Source organism: Pinus tabuliformis, chromosome 3_2 (assembly GCF_031772625.1).
Source record: "Pinus tabuliformis cultivar Carrire ecotype Pingquan chromosome 3_2, CPIR1, whole genome shotgun sequence".
Classification (NCBI taxonomy): domain Eukaryota; kingdom Viridiplantae; phylum Streptophyta; class Pinopsida; order Pinales; family Pinaceae; genus Pinus; species Pinus tabuliformis.
In genome coordinates this window covers 219,134,457-219,154,429 of record NC_142302.1, presented here as the reverse complement: position 1 = coordinate 219,154,429, position 19,973 = coordinate 219,134,457, and positions in this window count along the sequence as shown.

Genomic DNA, 19,973 nt, shown 5'->3' with positions numbered 1-19,973 from the left:
AGCAATAACTTGCTCTTCAATGATGACTCCTCCTTTTGCCACATCTTCTGTAATGGAAGGTAATAATGACTTAATAAACCATTCAGCTAAAAGCTGATCAGGAACATACGTTTTTACCATTCTACGATGACGTCGCCACTCATGAATATGATCGGATATGTGAGTGGCCGTTGTTTGCTTGAAATTGGTAAGAAGTTCCGTTCCTATTTCGTACCTTATCAGTAACTGAAAATGGGTTAAAAAGGTTGTGGCTAGGGTACTGAAGTTGTCAAACAAAGCTCTGGGTAATTCGATATACCATTTTGCTGCTGGACCAGTTAACATCCTCTGAAAAAGGCGAAGCCTAATCGAATCATCGTTTAGGGTGTTTGATGAACACCGCAGATGAAAAGTCATCACATGATTCGACGGATCTTCACCCGGATTTCCATTAAAGTTAGGAATATCTGATGGAAGTTTATGCGGAATCGCTGACCACCAAGGGGCGTAGGCGATTGGATCGTTTGTTAACCGATTTAGATCCAGTAACTCTAAAGTCACCACGAAAGGTAACTATCGATTCAGGTTATGCGAAGCATACCCAGGATAAGATGGAATCGCCTGAGCAGTTGGTCTCTGCATACCAGCATAATGCATTTGATGCTGGTAACTTTGGTAAGGTTGATGGGCATAACCATTGTAGAATGGTTGATTTTGACCGTTTTGAATATACTGTTGCCCACTATTTGCAAAGATTTGTTGCTCAGATCCTTGGTATACCTATTGGAATTGCGGTTGTTGGTATTGCACCATCCATGGTTGTGAAGCCATGTGCTCTTGTCCAATACTGACTGTTTGACCAAGATGAGGGGTAATTGTACCCGTTTGGGCCTGTGTCATTCCACTAGTTGGCGATTGTGGTTGAGTCATATGGCCAAGAGGCTATTGTATTACAACCTGAGAAACCTGAGGTTGGCATACAACAGGCAGCGCTTGTACTTGCGACACTGTCACAATAGCTAGCGTAGTTGGTATATTTGACATAGGTAAACATTGTTGCATTGAATACACAACTCTTGGTTGTTGAGGTAGTATCGGCACCCAACCGCTACATGTAATTCTAGCATAACCTGAATTTTGTTGTGAACTCCCGTATGGTTGCCCTCCCGGAGGAGACAATGAAAGGGTATATTTCCCCCCATACGGCGATAATCTGGTACTTAAAGGAATTGTTTGCCCTTGAGGATCGGACTTCCCAAATTGACACCCTGAAGGATCAATTTGCTAAGACTCAACATAAGAGTTTCTGGATACTATTCTGGATGAACAAACAGGAACGGACCATACTGTCGAAATAGCCCCTGAGTGGGTCCCTTCTAGTGATTGAGAACTAGTTGGGATAGATGGTATACCGACGAACATTGTTGGAGTGACAGCAGGAAGTTCTGTCGTCACTGTGTCGAACGACACAGTCCTAGATGTTGACGGTTGTTCAGACATTTCTAGTCTATCCAAAAGATTGCCTAGCGATTCTACATGAGCTTCCGATGGCGGTAGACTAATTTCTGATGAAGAAGGATACAGAGTGATCCCGACTCCAAATTGCGACGGAGTACGAGATGAAGGATCCTCCACAATCTCTTCTATAGCAATTAGACCAGGTGGAAGAGGTAGACCGTCAGGTCCGTAAAATATTTCTGGTGCTGAAGAAGGTATAGAATCTACAGCGACAGATGCTTGGGTAATAACACCCTCCGAACCAGCTGTAGATGGAACTGGTTCAGTAATACAAGTGTTTACCCTCACACTAGGATCAGTGTTGCTATCCTGCGGTGGCTGCTGAACTTATTCTGGACAGGCAGGGATACCAGAAATGTTTGGAGTAACCGGAGTCTCAGATGGTGTTGGAACACTTATTCTAACTTTACCAGGGGATTTGGAACCAGTTAAATGAGTTCGCTTTGTCCGTAACAGTTTCGATTCCGGAGACAAATACGGTTGAATCGTAAGCCTCTGCGAACGACGGGGTTTCAATTGACTTTCTTCCACGATTGCGGATTACTCGATCAACTAAAATCAAGGGGAAGTATGTTTCTGAATTAGATGAATTTTAGATGCTTTGACACAACTTGTTTTTTCAATTTTTAAGAGTCGAGAAAAAAACAAAAGATGACTCTAGTCACCTTCGATTTTTAATGAGCCTAAAGTGACAAGTGCTCAGATGGAACTTTTCTGTTAAGGAGTCTGAAAAGGAACGAAAGGGACTGCTCTGGAAATCTAGACAGAGGGATTACCAAACCAATCGCAAAACTGCAGAATACTTTTTACGGTACGGTAGTCAATCTTCCCAAATGTTGTGTTCAGTGCATTGCGATCGATAGGGTGGCAGACACGGCTTCCTATGGATAAAGGATAAAGCCTATTGTGGTCTCCCAAAATATACTCGACGGTACGTGGGAGCACAAGTCCGTACTGGAACTTATCGTCTCAAAGTGGAGGAATCACCCAACCAACAGTGAAAACAACAGTTACTAGGCTTTACGACGCCGGAATACGTCTCAAGCCTAGACTTCTAGATGTTGTGCATTAGGTTCCAAATCATTTTTAGATTCATTAAATTTATTTTATAGTTGATCTTGCTTAAGAAATTTTCCTTTCAGGTTCACTGCGTGATGTAGATGTACAATTCCTAAAATGTAATCTAAGATGATAAACAGTCGTTTAGTCTTCTTTTTGCAAATGAAAATCCTAGCTACTAAGGAAAGAGAGATGGCGTTCTTTCAACAAAGAGCAAAGAGCACACACTATATGCACTGTCCTAAATCAAACCAACAAACAATCTAAATGAAAATGCACGTGCATGTATTTGTTTTCAGCCCTTAATGTGTAAATGATAAAAAGAAAGCTAATGCGCAAATCTGAATTATTTTTCAAAGCGACAATTACTAACAAGTTTCTTTTCAAAACAAAATGAGGACAATGACAACACTTTGCGATTTGGAACTGAAAACTTGCTTTCGACACTAGAAAAACTACTAATTCAGATCAAATACAATAGTAACAGGGTAATCGAATATCAAGAACAATCAGATTTTCTTCTATGATTGAAAACGACACTTGCAACACTTTCAAATCAAGAAATGACAGTACAATTACGCTACTTCTTTGTAAAGGAGAACTGAAAATGACTCAAAAATACATAAAAACATTTACAATTCTTTTCACAATGGAGGTGGAATATCAGCAAGGAAAGGGGTTTCAAACAGAGGTGTACTGACTACAGGCAGCAAAACTCCTAAATAGAGTTGAAAATAGTGAACAAAGAAACCAAAATTTTAGGAACAAGGCCTTGTCTGATCAGCGCACCTGTAACACAGTGAAACTAAAATGCAACGCACCTACTACACTCGGGAAGTGCGCTGCATTTGAAGTTCACAGAATAGACAGTGCGCTGGACCACGGACGAGACTTTGATTGGATTTCGGGTCACAATTTGGAGTTCAGTTCAGGGATTTAGGCCAAGCAAGTGGTAATCAGTAAATCAATCACAGGGGTAGATCTAAGGAGGTTACTAGAGCCACCACGAGGGCAATTAGAAAGCTTGTAAATCAATTTTTTAATTCATAAACAAAACCCGGAGATTGACTGAAGCAGCGTTGATCTACTTTGCACTTGCATAGCAAATTCAGTTTGAAGGCTAGCTGGCTTAACTTCAGGCTTCGTCTGTAAGTTTATAAAGTAAACAAATGTAGATGAACAAAAATCTACTCGCTCCCCAGTGGAGTCGCCATTTTGTTACCGGGAATAGTGTCTATGCAGAACTGCTAATCCCACTAAGGCTGGTAGCTACCTTAGAAACAAACAAACTAAAACCACTTTCGTTTTCCTTTATGAAAGATAGATGAGAGAATAATAAAGGAGACCAACCTTTGTTTTGCGCTTGGTTCCTTGCTCGATTCCTCTCTCTTCTGGTAGTCCTTTGCTACTTGTTTTCTAACCCAGATTCACAGAATACCTGTAGAATAAAAGCAGCATAACACTATACGAGAACATGGATCTATTATCATAAGCAATATCGGATCAGATGTATATTAACCACACAAATGTATAAAATATCAATCACACAAGCGTATGGAGGAAAACTTGAATAGCTTTATTGATAATCAAGAAAGAACCAAGAGAATTACAACCAATTGTTCTGACCCAGCATCATCCTCTCAGCAAGTAAGCCCTTCTTCACCTCATGAAAAGCTTAGATCACCCAACACTATGATGTTGTCTCAAGAAACCAACATCACTTCCTTACAAGATGCAAAATTCCAGCCTCTGGATCTCTGGGATGAGGGATCCATATATAGATGTCTACAAGGGAGGTGAGTCAGCTTGAGATTTGATTAGTGTCTTCCCTCTGATAGTTCTTGATTCCACTTGGAGATTGGTGATCTCTTACTCATCCCTGGTCGAATTCAGAGAGGCAAGTGTCACAGGAGAAGTTTTTGGAAGATTCCATGCTTCTCCACCTTGCTGATTGACCCTGCCATTTGTCCCTTCTTGCCCATCGCACCCCATAGAAGGGCTTTTTGAAATGCAACGCACCTACTGTGTGTATTTAGGTGGGATGCAACGCACTTTGCCTATGGAGCAGGTGAAATGGTCCAGTTTTGACCAGTTCTGAGTAGTTTTTCATGGAGAACTTCTGGGAGATGATGTAATCAGTTGACCTTGTTCTTTTAGGGGTTGGAACAACACCTTTAGGGACTTCGGAGCCCTTGGTTTATGGACATTTATGCTTGGGGTTGCAGTGCCCAAAAATTTCTATAACAGGGAGGAATGATCCAGGTGGATGTTGGTGGCCACCCACCTTTTCTCTTTGGACCCCCACAACTATCTCTTTCGGTTTTTCAATTTCCCAAGTTGTAGCATAGTTTACTATTTTTAGTAGTTTTTTAGGTCCTAAACTTCCGGAGCCATTTTGAGGTCCCAAACAATGTTTTTTGGGAAATCTGGGGGGCAAAACAAGACCACGGACCAATGTTTCCCTTCCCAAAGTTGTAGTGCTCGTATAGATATTTATAATGAGCTATTGTACGCGTCAAACGGAGATCGGGTGCCAAAGTTACGACCCCAGGAAGTTGATGTACCAACTTACCCAAAACATGGCCCACAATTTTGCGTTTCATCTTCTAGGGTTAGGTTTTTGGATGTGAAGAGCTTTCCATTGTTTCTCAACAATAAATAGGCCTTCAAGCCTCATTGTAACATAGTTAGGAGGCATGTAGCTGCCACATCTCTTCTTAGCGATACGCCACCATCACCCTAACTAGTTTATTTCCAACTCTATTTGTAAGCATATTTCAATATTTTATATTAATGAAATGAAGTATTATTTTTGCTGCATCTCTATGTTTATGGTTATCTATGTGATTTTTTTCGTTCTTGTTTAAATCCGGATCAGTGGTATCAAAACGGTCTACTTTTCCTCTATTTTTCTTTGCATGTCCCCAATGAGGTCGGGATATAAGGAGTTAGGGCTTGAACTGGTCGAACCTTTGCAAGACCAGCCTTGCAAATCCCGACAGTCTCCCGTGGCGGGTGAAAATAAAGATGAGGGGCCAGGAGATCCTATCAAAATCTTGCTCGAAGAAGCCCTCGAGCGACAAAGGAACGCGATGATGGATAGTTTTGTCTAGATACTTCAACGGCTACCCAGAGGCGACACATCGGCTTCCAATAGCTACTTTGGAAACGCCACAGCCTTTAAGGTACAAGTTAATTTTGAAATCCCCATCTTTGAGGGTCAAATAGATGCAGATGCCGTAGATAAATGGTTAAATTTACTAGATGGGTATTTTTTTGTTCATGAATTTTCGAGTGGGGAATATATTGTTTTCACTCTTCTCAAAGCAGCCCCCCACGTCAAGGACTGGTGGGAAACCTACTTCGAGTAGAAGAATGAAAGTATGGGCTCACTATTTTCAGCCGTACCCACTTGGGATTCACCCTGGGATGCCATCAAGGAGTAGTACTATCCTGTGAAGATCTATGAGGAGAAATACATCAAATGGACCACACTGCGGCAGGGAAGGGACCAAGATGTGCCAGAGTTCACACACAGTTGGGTATCAAGGACTCTAAGATGCATTTGGTAATCAAATACTACGGCTACCTACACCGATACATCCAGGAAGAGATGGAGTTCCTGAACATCTCCTCACTCAGCACAACATACTGATACGCTATCAAAATCGAGCAAAAGTTCAAACAGAGGAAGTGAGACTTTGGATCTACAAATCCGGAGACCAAAGGACAAAGCCAAGGGGGAGTGACCCAAGACAACCCGTTGAAGCCGCAAGAAAATAACAACACCATGAAGTTGAAGGACACAGGAATGTGGTGTGAGTTACACAAGAGTCCCACTCATAACACAAGTGAGTGTCGGACCAAGCAGTCGCTGGTGACCGAGTTGAAGGCTTTAGAATTAGATGCATGTTCCGACCCTGAATCAGAACCGGACAAGGGGAATGGAAAAGGGAAGCAGATCATTGATGCGGAGCCTAGCATCACTGTTGCCACTTCCAAGATCTAGAAGAATGAGCCCGAAGGCCCAGAGGAGGGGGAGAATCTTTTCCACTCATAGAAGTGGGTGAAAGGTTCGCTGCTGCAATTCATTGTCGATAGTGGCAGCCAAAAAAACCTCATTTCAGCAGAGGTCGTGAAGCGGTTGGGCCTACCAACTACACCACACCCACAGCCGTACAGTATCGGGTGGCTTCATGAAGGACGAGATCTCAAAGTTCACTAGCAGTGTCGCCTTTCCTATAGCATCAAGCCCTTCACAAATGAGGTATTGTGTGATGTTACACCTCTGGATGTTTGTGATGTACTATTAGGCCAGCCATACTTGTGGAGGCGACATGTTGTGTATGAGTCAAGGCCTCGTGCTGTCATTATTTCTTTGGATAATTCATTATACAGGATACCATAGGTAGCCCCAACTACCGCCACCTCTTTGATCTCTACTAAGAAAGGTAGCAAGCTCATCTCCCAGACTAGGAAATTCATTTTCTGTCTTATTCGCACCGAAAGTAAGGGGAAGATCATCACCACATCCATGACCCCCGTGAAGGGTTCCTCCACGCAGCAGTAGTAGCAAAGGAATACAGTCATGATAAAACATAGGAACAACTTTTGCTCACCCATAGGGGTCCCACACAAGCTTCAGGTGGGCAATAAATTCTGGTTGCATCTGTAGAAAGAAAGACTTACAAGAGCCCATCAGAAGCTCCGACCATGCCGACATGGTTATTACACCATTACTAAGGCTGTGGGAAATAATGCTTTGGAGCACAACACTCCTCCATTCCTTCACCTGCACCAAGTGTTCAATGTGTACGACCCTCGACCATGATTCCCACCTTTACTAGACACATCTGAGGTTGCAAAATAGCTCACCAGGGACCAAGTTTAGTAGATGGAGGAACTCAATGCAATGGGGACCATTTCTTTCAAAGGTGGAGGAATGATCTAGCTAGATATTGGTGGCTACCCACCTATACCATTTGGAACCCCACAACTATTTCTTTTAGTTTTTTAGTTTCCAAAATTGTATCACATTTTACTGTTTTTAGCAGTTTTTCAGGTCCTGAACTTCCCGAGCCGTTTTGAGGCCCTGCCCTTCCCATAGTTGTATTACTCGGATAAATATTTATAACGAGCTATTTTACGCATCAAATGGAGATCGGGTGCCAAAGTTACAACCCCGGGTAGTTGATGTACCAACTTACCCAAAATGGGGCCCACAATTTGGCGTTTCATCTTCTAGGGTTAGGTTTTGGGATGTGAAGGGTTTTCCATTGTTTCTCAACAATAAATAGGCCTTCGAGCCTCATTGTAACATAGTTCAGAGGCATGTAGCTGCCACATCTCTTCTCAGAGATAAGCTACCATTGTCGTAGCTGGTTTATTTCCAACTCTGTTTGTAAGCATATTTCAGTATTTTACATTAATGAAATGAAGTATTATTTCTGCTGCATCTATGTGTTTATGGTTACCTCTGTAATTTGTTGTGTTCCTATTTAAATCTGGATCAGTGGTATCAGAGCGGTCTACTTTTTCTCTGTTTTTCTTTGCATGTCCCCAACTATAGGTTTTAACCCTGTACAAAAATTACCTGCATACGAATTATAAAACACAGAAAAATAAACAGTGCGAGAGCATAACACATAAAAAACATATACACAGAGATTTTCCCCTGGATCCCAAAACCGGGACTACCAGCTTGATTTTTCATTATGTTCCTTTCAATGTTATAATACTTGTTTATACATGCCGAAGCATCCAATACCATGGACCGAAAACCATCATGTCCAAAACCATGGACCGAGAACCATTGGTAGGTTTGCGCAACCTAATATAGGGTCCAAATTTTTTTTTCCCGGGGTGTTACCCGCCCCCCTCAAACCCTCTGGACAGGGGGGCTGCCACCCCCCCCTACGCAATCGGCGCAATGAAGGGGGGGCTCCGCCCCCCCTCTAACCCCCTGGTTCACTACGTAGGTTAGTCGTGGAAAGAATATAACACAACCCAACAATATCCCACTTGTTGTTTTCTTTCCACAGGGGGCCATAGGAGAGCTTAGTCATTTTTCCAACCCTGAAATGCCCATTGTTTCTCTACACCAAGAGAACTTCTCAGAGCTCACAGATTTTGTCAATGCATCTGCAGTATTCTTCAAAGTCCACCTTTACCAGCAACACCTTTTTTTCTTCTATCATATCCCTCACAAAGTGATATTGAACATCAATGTGCTTTGTATTTGAATGATAAGCAGGGTTCTTTGCCAAGAAAATTGCACTTTGGCTATCACAGTCTATTCTTATAGCTCCCTGTACTAACCCCATACTTGAACACAATCTCTGCAACCAAACTGCTTCCTTGCTTGCATGATTTGATGCCATGTATTCTGCTTCTGTAGTTGATAGTGCCACTACAGATTGTTTCTTACTCATCCAACTAACTGCACCTCCAAATAGGTTAAACACATACCCTCTTGTAGATCTTCTCTGATCCAGATCTCCAGCCCAGTCTGCATCAAAAAAACCATGAATATCCAACACTTTGTCAAATCCTGGTCTTCCTTGGTAGCACAAACCATAATCATTAGTGCCACGCAAATACCTGAAAACCCGCTTCACTGCTGTCCAGTGCTCCTTCCCTGGTTTTGACATAAACCTACTTAATACTCCCACTGCATGTGCAATGTCTGGTCTAGTACAGACTGTTGCATACATCAGGCTATCGACAGCACTCGCATATGGAACACGGGACATGTCCTCTTCCTCTTCTTGTGTCTTGGGACACTGTTCAGCAGATAACCTCACACCTACAGGAATAGGAACCTTCACCGGTTTGTTGTCCTGCATATTAAACCTCTACAGTATTGTCTCGACACACTTCCTCTGGTTTAACCAGAGCTTCCTCTTTTCCTGATCTCTTTTAATTTCCATGCCCAAAATATAGTTTGCAGCACCAAGATTTTTCATGTCGAATTTGGAGGACAATTGGGTCTTCAAATCATGGATAATTTCTTTGTCATTTCCAACCAACAACATATCATCCACATACAAGACCAGATAAATAACATGGTCACCAATTAATTTAAAATACACGCAGTGATCTGCTTTGCTTCTGGTGAAGCCAAGTTCCCGTATAAATGTATCAAATTTCTGATACCACATCCTTGGTGACTGTTTTAACCCATACAAAGACTTCTCTAACTTGCATACCAGTTCTTTCTTACCCTTCACCGCAAAGCCTTCAGGTTGCTTCATGTATATTTCCTCTTCCAAATCCCCATGAAGAAATGTTGTCTTCACATCCATCTTTTCTACCTCAAAATCAAAAGTAGCAGCAACAGATAAAAGTAACCTAATAGAAGTTACCTTGGCAACAGGAGAAAAAATATCACCAAAATCAATTCCCGGCACCTGGGAATAACCTTTTGCTACCAATCGAGCTTTGTATTTCTCCACCTTGCCTTCTGCATTTGCCTTCTTTTTGAACACCCATTTGCTGCCAATGGGTTTCCTTCTAGCTAGCAACTCCACCAGATCCCAAGCCTCATTTTTGTGCAAAGAAGCAATTTCATCAACCATGGCCTCTTTCCAGAGTTTTCCATCCTCTGAATCTACTGCTTCCTTCACAGTTCTGGGATCATCATCAGTAAAAGACAAAGCAAAATTTGAACAGAAAGCAGATGGACTATACCTTTCAGGCTGCCTTCTTTCTCGAATTGATCTTCTCATAGTCGGAGTTTGTGGCTCTTCATCTTCTGATTCCTCCTCTACTGCAGAGTCTGATTCTTCCTCCTTTAGCTCAAACTCTATCTTCTCAGGTTCCTTTGGTTGGACTTCATGTTTAATAACATCTTTTACCTCTCTGAACACCACATCTCGGCTGTACACAACCTCCCGTGTGACTGGTTTCCAAAGCTTATAACCCTTTAAACCATCCTTATACCGAATAAAGATGTACTTTTCAGATTTACTATCCAACTTGGTTCGTTTCTCCTTTGGAACATGTACATATGCATCACATCCAAATACCCTCAGATGTGAAAGAGAGGGTTTCTTACCAGTCCATACTTCTTGTGGAGTCTTATCCTCCAACGCTGATGAAGGTGACCTATTGACCAAGTAACATGTAGTATCCACCACCTTTGCCCAGAATTCCTGTCCTAACCCGGCACCACTGAGCATGTTTCTTGCCCTTTCCATCAATGTCTTGTTCATTCTTTCTGTGACTCCATTTTGCTGAGGTGTATATGGAGTAGTCTTCTGTCGTGCTATACCACACTTCTTACAGAATTCTTCAAATTCCTTGCTGCAAAACTCTCCACCATTATCTGTCCTCAACACCTTTATCTTCTTCTCTGTCTAATTTTCCACCAGAGCCTTAAATTCTTTAAACCTGTCAAGGACTTCAGATTTCTTCTTAATGAAATATATCCATGTATTCCTTGAGAAGTCATATATAAATGATACATAGTACACAGAATTACCCAGTGATGGAACCTTCACAGGTCCAAACACATCACTGTGCACAAGCTCTAATATCTGTTTTACCCTCTTAGCACCAGAGGGGAAACTCACCCGATTCTGCTTCCCATATACACAATTTTCACAGAAATCAAAATCCAGAGAGCTATTACTCATACCTTCTACCATACCTTTACCATGAAGTATTCGAAGGCCCTTCTCTCTAATATGTCCAAGCCTTTGATGCCACAGCATGGTCTTCTCTCCAGAGACCACTAGATTTTCAGATCCACTTTCAGGAACCATAGAACTGTTGCACCCATCAACAATAGTGCTACCTTGCAGCGTGTACAGAGTTCCAATCCGAACTCCCCGAATCAATACCAGTGCTCCTTGAACCATCTTGCAGGTATCCTTCTTGAACATTGTTTTTACACTTGCATCATCCAACTTGCTTACAGAAATTAGATTTCTGGCCAATGCAGGAATATGCAAAACACCCGAAAGTGTTCTAACCCTTCAACATTGCAACTTCAACTTTAATTTTCCGCGACCAATGATTCTAGCCTTCCTATATTCTCCTAAGAAGACATCACCACCATCGTATTTCTCATACTCGTAGAACCACTCTCTATGGGGAGTGAAGTGAAAGGATGCACCAGAGTCAATCAACCATGCCTCATGATCTACATGTGTACTTGAAGAAGCTAAGTACACATCCCCACCTTCATCTGAGGTGGCTTTCACCTCTGCAGAAGGAGCATCATCAGATCCCTTTCCTTTATCAAGATCTTTAGATTTATAGTCCATTTTGAAGTGCCCTTCCTTTCCGCATTTCCAACAGACCACCTTTACAGGTTTTCCTGGAGATTTAGAGCTCCCTCTAGATTTAGATCTCCCACTCGATGACTTATTTTTGTTTCTATTCTGGGACCGTCCTCGTACAGACAAGGCATCACCATTCTGGCTCTCCATATTTTTCCGTCTCATCTCCTTCGTCAGCAAGGCTGAGACTGTTTCATCAAACTGCAAAGCAGTTACATTGCTACCTATTGCAATAACCAGACTATCCCATGAATTTGGTAGAGAACACAACAAACTGATGCACTTATCTTCATCTAAAATTTTAATATCAATAGACGCTAACTGACTTACCACAGTATTAAATGCGTTCAGGTGCTTTGTTACCAAGTCTCCATCTTTCATCCTCAGGTTATACAGCTTTTTCCACAGGAACAGTTTATTCACCAGAGACTTAGATTGGTACAAAGTCCCTAACTTGTCCCACAAAGCCTTCACCGTAGCTTCCCCTGATACATTCAACAATACTGAATCTGAGACACACAATCGTATTGTGCTCTTTGCCTTCCAATCCAACTTCTTCCATTCTTCATCGGTCACTCTCGTTGGTTTAATACCCAGATCTACCACGATCCACTGATCTTTATCCACCAACAGATCCTCCATCTTGAGTTTCCACAACTCAAAACTCTGACCATTAAACTTCTCAATCTCTATCTTTCCGCTGCTCGCCATCTTCTTTCAACACCAGAATTGATCTCATAGATTTCCCACTGAACAGGGTCTACCACAGGCCTAAGTGAAACCCCTCAGCAACAAAGGCGTCCCCTTGAAGCCAAAACAGCTCTGATACCAAATGTAGGTTTTAACCCTGTACAAAAATTACCTGCATACGAATTATAAAACACAGAAAAATAAACAATGCGAGAGCATAACACATAAAACACATATACACAGAGATTTCCCCTGGATCCCAAAACCGAGACTACCAGCTTGATTTTTCATTATGTTCCTTTCAATGTTACAATACATATTTATACATGCTGAAGCATCCAATACCATGGACCGAAAACCATCGCGTCCAAAACCATGGACCAAAAACCATAGGTAGGTTCGCCCAACCTAATATAGGGTCCAAAAAAAAAATTTCTCGGGCCGCTGCCCCAGACCTCGTAGAAGGAGGCTACACGCCCCCTTCAAACCCCCCTGACAGGGGGGGCTGCCACCCCCCCCGCTGCGCAATCGGCACAATGAAGGGGGGGCTCCGCCCCCCCTCTAACCCCCCGGTTCACTACGTAGGTTAGTCGTGGAAAGAATATAACACAACCCAACAATCTCCCACTTGTTGTTTTCTTTCCACTGGGGGCCACAGGAGAGCTTAGTCATTTTTCCAGCCCTAAAATGCCCACTGTTTCTAGACACCAAGAGAACTTCTCAGAGCTCAAAAATTTTGTCAATGCATCTGTAGTATTCTTCAAAGTGTCCACCTTTACCAGCAACACCTTTTTGTCTTCTATCATATCCCTCACAAAATGATATTGAACATCAATGTGCTTTGTCTTTGAATGATTAGCAGGGTTCTTTGCCAAGAAAATTGCACTTTGGCTGTCACAGTCTATTCTTATAGCTCCCTGTACTAACCCCATACTTGAACACAATCTCTGCAACCAAACTGCTTCCTTGCTTGCATGAGTTGCTGCCATGTATTTTGCCTCTGTAGTTGATAGTGCCACTACAAATTGTTTCTTACTCATCCAACTGACTGCACCTCCAGATAAGTTAAACACATACCTACTTGTAGATCTTCTCTGATCTAGATCTCCAGCCCAGCCTGCATATAACACAACCCAACAACAACGAGGTCGGGATATAAGGAGTTAGGGCTTGAACTGGTCAAACATTTGCAAGACTAGCCTCGCAAATCTTGATAGCCTCCCATGGTGAATGAAAATAAAGATGAGGGGGCAGGAGATCCTATAAAAATCTTGCTCGAAGAAGCCCTCGAGTGACAAAGGAACGTGATGATGGACAGTTTTGTCCAGATCCTTCAGCGGCTACCAGAGGCGACACATTGACTTCCAATAGCTACTTTGGAAACACCACACCCTTTAAGGTACAAGTTAATTTTGAAATCCCCATCTTTGAGGGTCAAATAGACATAGATGCCGTAGATAAATGGTTAAATCTACTAGATGGGTATTTTTCTGTTCATTAATTTTCGCATCGGGAAAAGATTGTTTTCGCTCTTCTCAAAGAAGCCCCCCACGTCAAAGACTGGTAGGAAACCTACTACGAGCAGAAGAATGAATGTACGGGCTCACTATTTTCAGCCGCACCCACTTGGTATTCATTCCGGGATGCCGTTAAGGAGCATTACTATCCTGTCAAGATCTATGAGGACAAATACATTAAATGGACCACACTACGGCAGGGAAGGGACCAAGATGTGCTAGAGTTCACAAACATTTTTCATACCCTTCACACACAGTTGGGTATCAAGGACTCTAAGCTACATTTGGTACTCAAATACCACGGCTCCCTACACAGATACATCCAGGAAGAGATGGAGTTCCTGAACATCTCCTCTCTCGGCACGATGTACCGATACACTGTCAAAATTGAGCAAAAGTTCAAACAGAAGAAGCGAGACTTTAGATCTACAAATCTGAAGACCAAAGGACAAAGCTAAGGCCGGGTGACCCAAGACAACCTATGAAAGCTGCAAGAAAAGAACCACACCATGAAGTGGAAGAAGGACACAGTAAAGTGGTGTGAGTTATACAAGAGTCCCACTCATAACACAAGTGAGTGTTGGACCAAGCAGTCACTGGTGACCGAGTTGAAGGCTTTAGAATCAGATGCATGTTCCGACCCTGAGTCAGAACCCGGTAAGGGGAATGGCAAAGGGAAGAAGATCATTGATGCAGAGCCCAACATCACTATTGCCACTGCCAAGATCCAGAAGAATGAGCCCGAAGCCCCAGAGGAGGGGGTGCATCTTTTCCACTCATAGATGTGGGTGAATGTTTCGCTGCTACAATTCATTATCAACAGTGGCAGTCAAAAGAAACTCATTTCAGCAGAGGTTGTGAAGCGGTTGGGCCTACCAACTACACCACACCAGCAATCGTATAGTATCAGGAGGCTCCATGAAGGACAAGATCTCAAAGTTTGCCAGCAGTGCCGCCTTCCCTACAACATCAAGCCCTTCACAGACAAGGTATTGTGTGATGTTACACCTTTGGATGTTTGTGATGTACTATTAGGCCAACCATACTTGTGGAGGCAACATGCTGTGTATGAGTCAAGGCCTCGTGATATCATTATTTCTTTGGATAATTTATTATACAGGATACCATAGGTAGCCCCACCTACCGCCACCTCTTTGATCTCTACTAAGAAAGGCAACAAGCTCATCTCCTAGACTAGGAAATTCATTTTCTGTCTTATTCGCACCAAAAGTAAGGGGAATATCGTCACCACATCCATGACCTCCACGAAGGGTTCCTCCACGCAACAGCAACAACAAAGAAATACGGTCATGACAGAACACAAGAACAACTTCTCCTCACCCACAGGGGTCCCACTCAAGCTTCAGGTGGGCAACAAATTCTTGTTGCATTTGTAGAAAGAACGCCTTACAAGATCCCATCAGAAGCTCCGACCATGCCAACATGGTCCTTACACCTTTACTAAGGTTGTGGGAAATAATGCTTTGAGCACAACACTCCTCCATTCCTTTGCCTGCACCAAGTGTTCAATGTGTATGGCCCTCAACCATGCTTCCCACCACTATTGGACACATCTGAGATTGTAGAACAGCTCACCAGGGACCAAGTTCAGCAGATGGAGGAACTCAACGCAATGGGGACCATTGCTTCCTAAGGGGGGAGGAATGATCCAGGTGGATGTTTGTGGCCACCAACCTATCCCATTTGGACCCCCACAACTGTCTCTTTTAGTTTTTTAGTTTCCCAAATTGTACCACAGTTTACTATTTTTAGCAGTTTTTCGGGTCCTAAACTTCCGGAGCCGTTTTGAGGCCCTAAACAACGTCTTTTGGGAAATCTGGGGGCAACATGTATTTATGGACCAATGTTGCCCTTCCCAAAGTTGTAGTGCTCGGATAGATCTTTATAATGATCCATTGTACGTGTGAAACAGAGATCGGGTGCCAAAGTTACGACCCCGGGAAGTTGATGTACCAACTTACCCAAAACGGGGCCCACAATTTGGTGTTTCATCATCTAAGGTTAGGTTTTGGGATGTGAAGGGTTTTCCATTGTTTCTCAACAATAAATAGGCCTTCGAGCCTCATTGTAACACAGTTCAGAGGCATGTAGCCACCACATCTCTTCTTAGAGATAAGCTACCATCGCCCTAGCTCGCTTATTTCCAACTCTATTTGTAAGCATATTTCAGTATTTTACATTAATGAAATGAAGTATTATTTCTATTGCATCTCTGTGTTTATGGTTATCTCTGTAATTTTTTGCGTTCCTGTTTAAATCTGAATCAGTGGTATCAAAGCGATCTGCTTTTTCTTTGTTTTTCTTTGCATGTCCCCAACGAGGTTGGGATATAGGGAGTTAGGGCTTGAACTGGTTGAACCTTTGCAAGACCAGCCTCGCAAATCTCGACAGCCTCCCATGGCGGATGAAAATAAAGATGAGGGGCCAGGAGATCCTATCAAAATCTTGCTCAAAGAAGCCCTCGAGCGACAAAGGAATGTGATGATGGACAGTTTTGTCCAGATCCTTCAGTGGCTACCCAGAGGCGACACATCGGCTTCCAATAGCTACTCTGGAAAAGCCACACCCTTTAAGATACAAGTTAATTTTGAAATCCCCATCTTCAAGGGTCAAATAGACGCAGATGTCGTAGATAAATGGTTAAATCTACTAGAGGGGTATTTTTTTGTTCATGATTTTTCGAGTCGGGAAAAGATTGTTTTCGCTCTTCTCAAAGCAGCCCCCCATGTCAAGGACTAGTGGGAAACCTACTGTGAGCAGAAGAATGAAAGTACGGGCTCACTATTTTCAGACGCACCCACTTTGGATTCATTCCAGGATGTCGTCAGGGAGCAGTACTATCCTGTCAAGAGCTATGAGGACAAATACATCAAATGGACCACACTGTGATAGAGAAGGAAAGTTGCACCCAAAGGTTACAAGGCATGGCAATGTATCATTTAATGATCTAACTAGTAGATTGTCTAAGGTAGAGTCACCTTACCCATACATATATCTATCCATTCCTTCAATTCATTTGATGCATCATTGTAGGTGGAAATGTTATCCGCAATTAGTTAAACAATATCCACCGTGTATAATATGAAAAGGAGAAATGAATAATTTAGAATCAAATACAAATATATATGTGCTTAGATTCACCATAGAAAATTTCACATTAGTAGGATTGAGGGTAAGCTATACTTAACATTATTTAACCATTTAAAGGGGTTTATGGCCATACCAAGGATGTCATAATGTATAGGCAATTCAATCCAATTTACAAGAAAATGTGCTAGAGGTACAATTCAATGATTTGATGAATATAATAGAATGTTTCACGTAAGAACAATGAACCACATATAGCCCATGCAATGTTGTAGCAGTCTTTTTTAATACAACTAGGTTTTAGGAAAACCAGTAGTTATATTTCAAATTAATTAATATATGAATGCCATAGGCCATTAAGCCTATATATATATATATATATATATATAATCATTTTCTTACATGTTCTTGATGTTTTGTTTTAGTCAAAAGAAAATGTAAAAGGGCATGTTCTTCGTGACCCTTGCAAAGAAATTTTGAATTTTTAACAGTGTCATTTGTCCCTCCGAGTTGACCAAGTCAGCCTACTCAAGAGATGTGTCTCTTAGCATGAAAAAATAACTATAAATAGAGCTAATTTGTCTCCTTCAAGGATAGATTTTGTAGCATATATATAAGGTATAAAGAACAAATTTTCTAAGGCACAAGAGCAAGCTTTCTGAAGTATATATCTGAGGCATTACTGAGGCATATATCCAATATTTCAGAGGTAGAATAAATGGTGATATCTAAGGAAACATATTATTATGTAAAAGGCACTATATTCTTGTAAAAATACGAACTATTTGAGGCATTGCAATTCTATGAAATGAGAGATTATGAGGCAATTATTTCTGTAACGATACAAACTTTTGTAGCACTTTGTTTTGTGATGATGTGAGGTTCATGTAGCACTACCTTCTGTTGTAATGTGAGCATTATGTGGAAACATAATGATGTGGTATCTAAGCTCATTGTGGCACTATACTTCTATAGTTAGTTGAATATCTTGTGGAGAAAACATGGCATAGTTTGGAGGTATTACTTGGCACTTGGATCACTAGTTAGTTTGACTTGGATTTATCTTGTTGATGAAGAATCTAAAAGGAAGGGATTGTTGAGTTTTCACCTTGTGGGTTCTTCCCTGGTCTCTAACCTAAACTCTAACGTCTCTTGTCTCTTATGCACTATATTTATATCTTTGAATTCATAATTAATTGATTACATTAGTAATTGAAGTAAATACTAAAAAGAAACATAGATAATAGACATAATTAATTATCATGATTAGAAATTCTAACTTACAAAATAATTTCAACATGGCTTCAAATCTACGATTGAAGAGCAGAATTGGATAATTAGACTTGTTATGTTCTAAATTAAGAAGATCTGGAAGGCCGAATTGAAGACATTGTCACCAATTTCAATGTAATTTATATGTGGCACTTACCCACTATTTTCTTTGTGGACCCGTGGCATTTACCTCCTATGGAAAATTGCAAAACTAAGACACTTATACTATGTGGAAATATGCCAACCTAGAAATACATGTGAGATATCAAATTCTTTGTAGAAACCATGTGAATTTGAGGCAGATATCTGTGATGCAAAGTTTATGATATGAATTTGAGGTAGTTATATGTGATGCGAAGTTTAAGAAAACTATCTTATTCAAAGTTTCTAAAGTGGACACAAACTATTTTGAGGTTCGTGCAAAGGGCTAAATGCATGGTAGTCTTATGAACAATCCTATGACGGGCATATGCCATCTTCAGGATTGTGAGATGAGCAATAAGGAATCTAAAATTAAAACTCTCTAAGGTAATATGAATATTTCAAGTTTTAACTAAGTCCATATTACAACCTATACTATCTAAATAGATACTTTGATCTATGAAAATATAAGCATCATCTCTATGGTATGGTATTCTAATGGGATTCAAGTTTGTTACCTATGTGGAACTATATGTAAATCCAAATTAAGGAAAAAGTTTTTTGAGCTATGTGGATGATTCTTCTAATTGACTACAACAATCTGAGCTTCTTTGGGATAGTGACATTACTATATTTCCTCTTGAATCAAATCCTACATGATTATGATACATGTGTCCAAATTTAAGTCCCTATGCTATATTGAAGGTCTATAGCTAATACCTGAAGTGGAATTGTTGCATCTAAATATTGTACAAGCACAAGTCTCCTCCTTCATAAATAGGTATGAGCTCTCTCATCCTATAGAATGGTCAAGTCAAAAAACATTATCTGAATTATAGAACAATGACAATTCCTATGACATAGTATCAATGAAATCCATAGAGGCATTTCTTCTCACAAAGAGGAATTTCTTCTCACAAATATGAAAGCACTACATATGAAGTCCAAAGTATGTAGAAAAAATAAGTACAACTGAAGGTCTAATTCGAAGAAAAATATCTTTTTTCTTGCTGAAAAATGAATCCCAGAGGTCTATACCCTTGAATCATATGAATAATTGGGACACTTATGCGAATAATTGAAGAATTGACTTGAGCTACCATGATGATAAGTATGAGTTTGCTATGAGCATGTCTCTTTGAAAGAACACAAGGAAATTATAATATGGTACCATAGTCAAAGTAAGAAATGAAGAACAATTAGATTGGACATGTAAGGTTGAAGAAGTACGTATAATTTTTTGTTATTATATCTCAAGAACTAGGTATATATCTAGATTAAGTTCTATTTCAACTAATGAATCCTAATTTGATTTAAATAATGATCTCAAATATTTATAAGTCTATCATATTACATTCATTTGTGCTATAATGCATGTATCTCTTGTCTTGAGGACAAAGACATA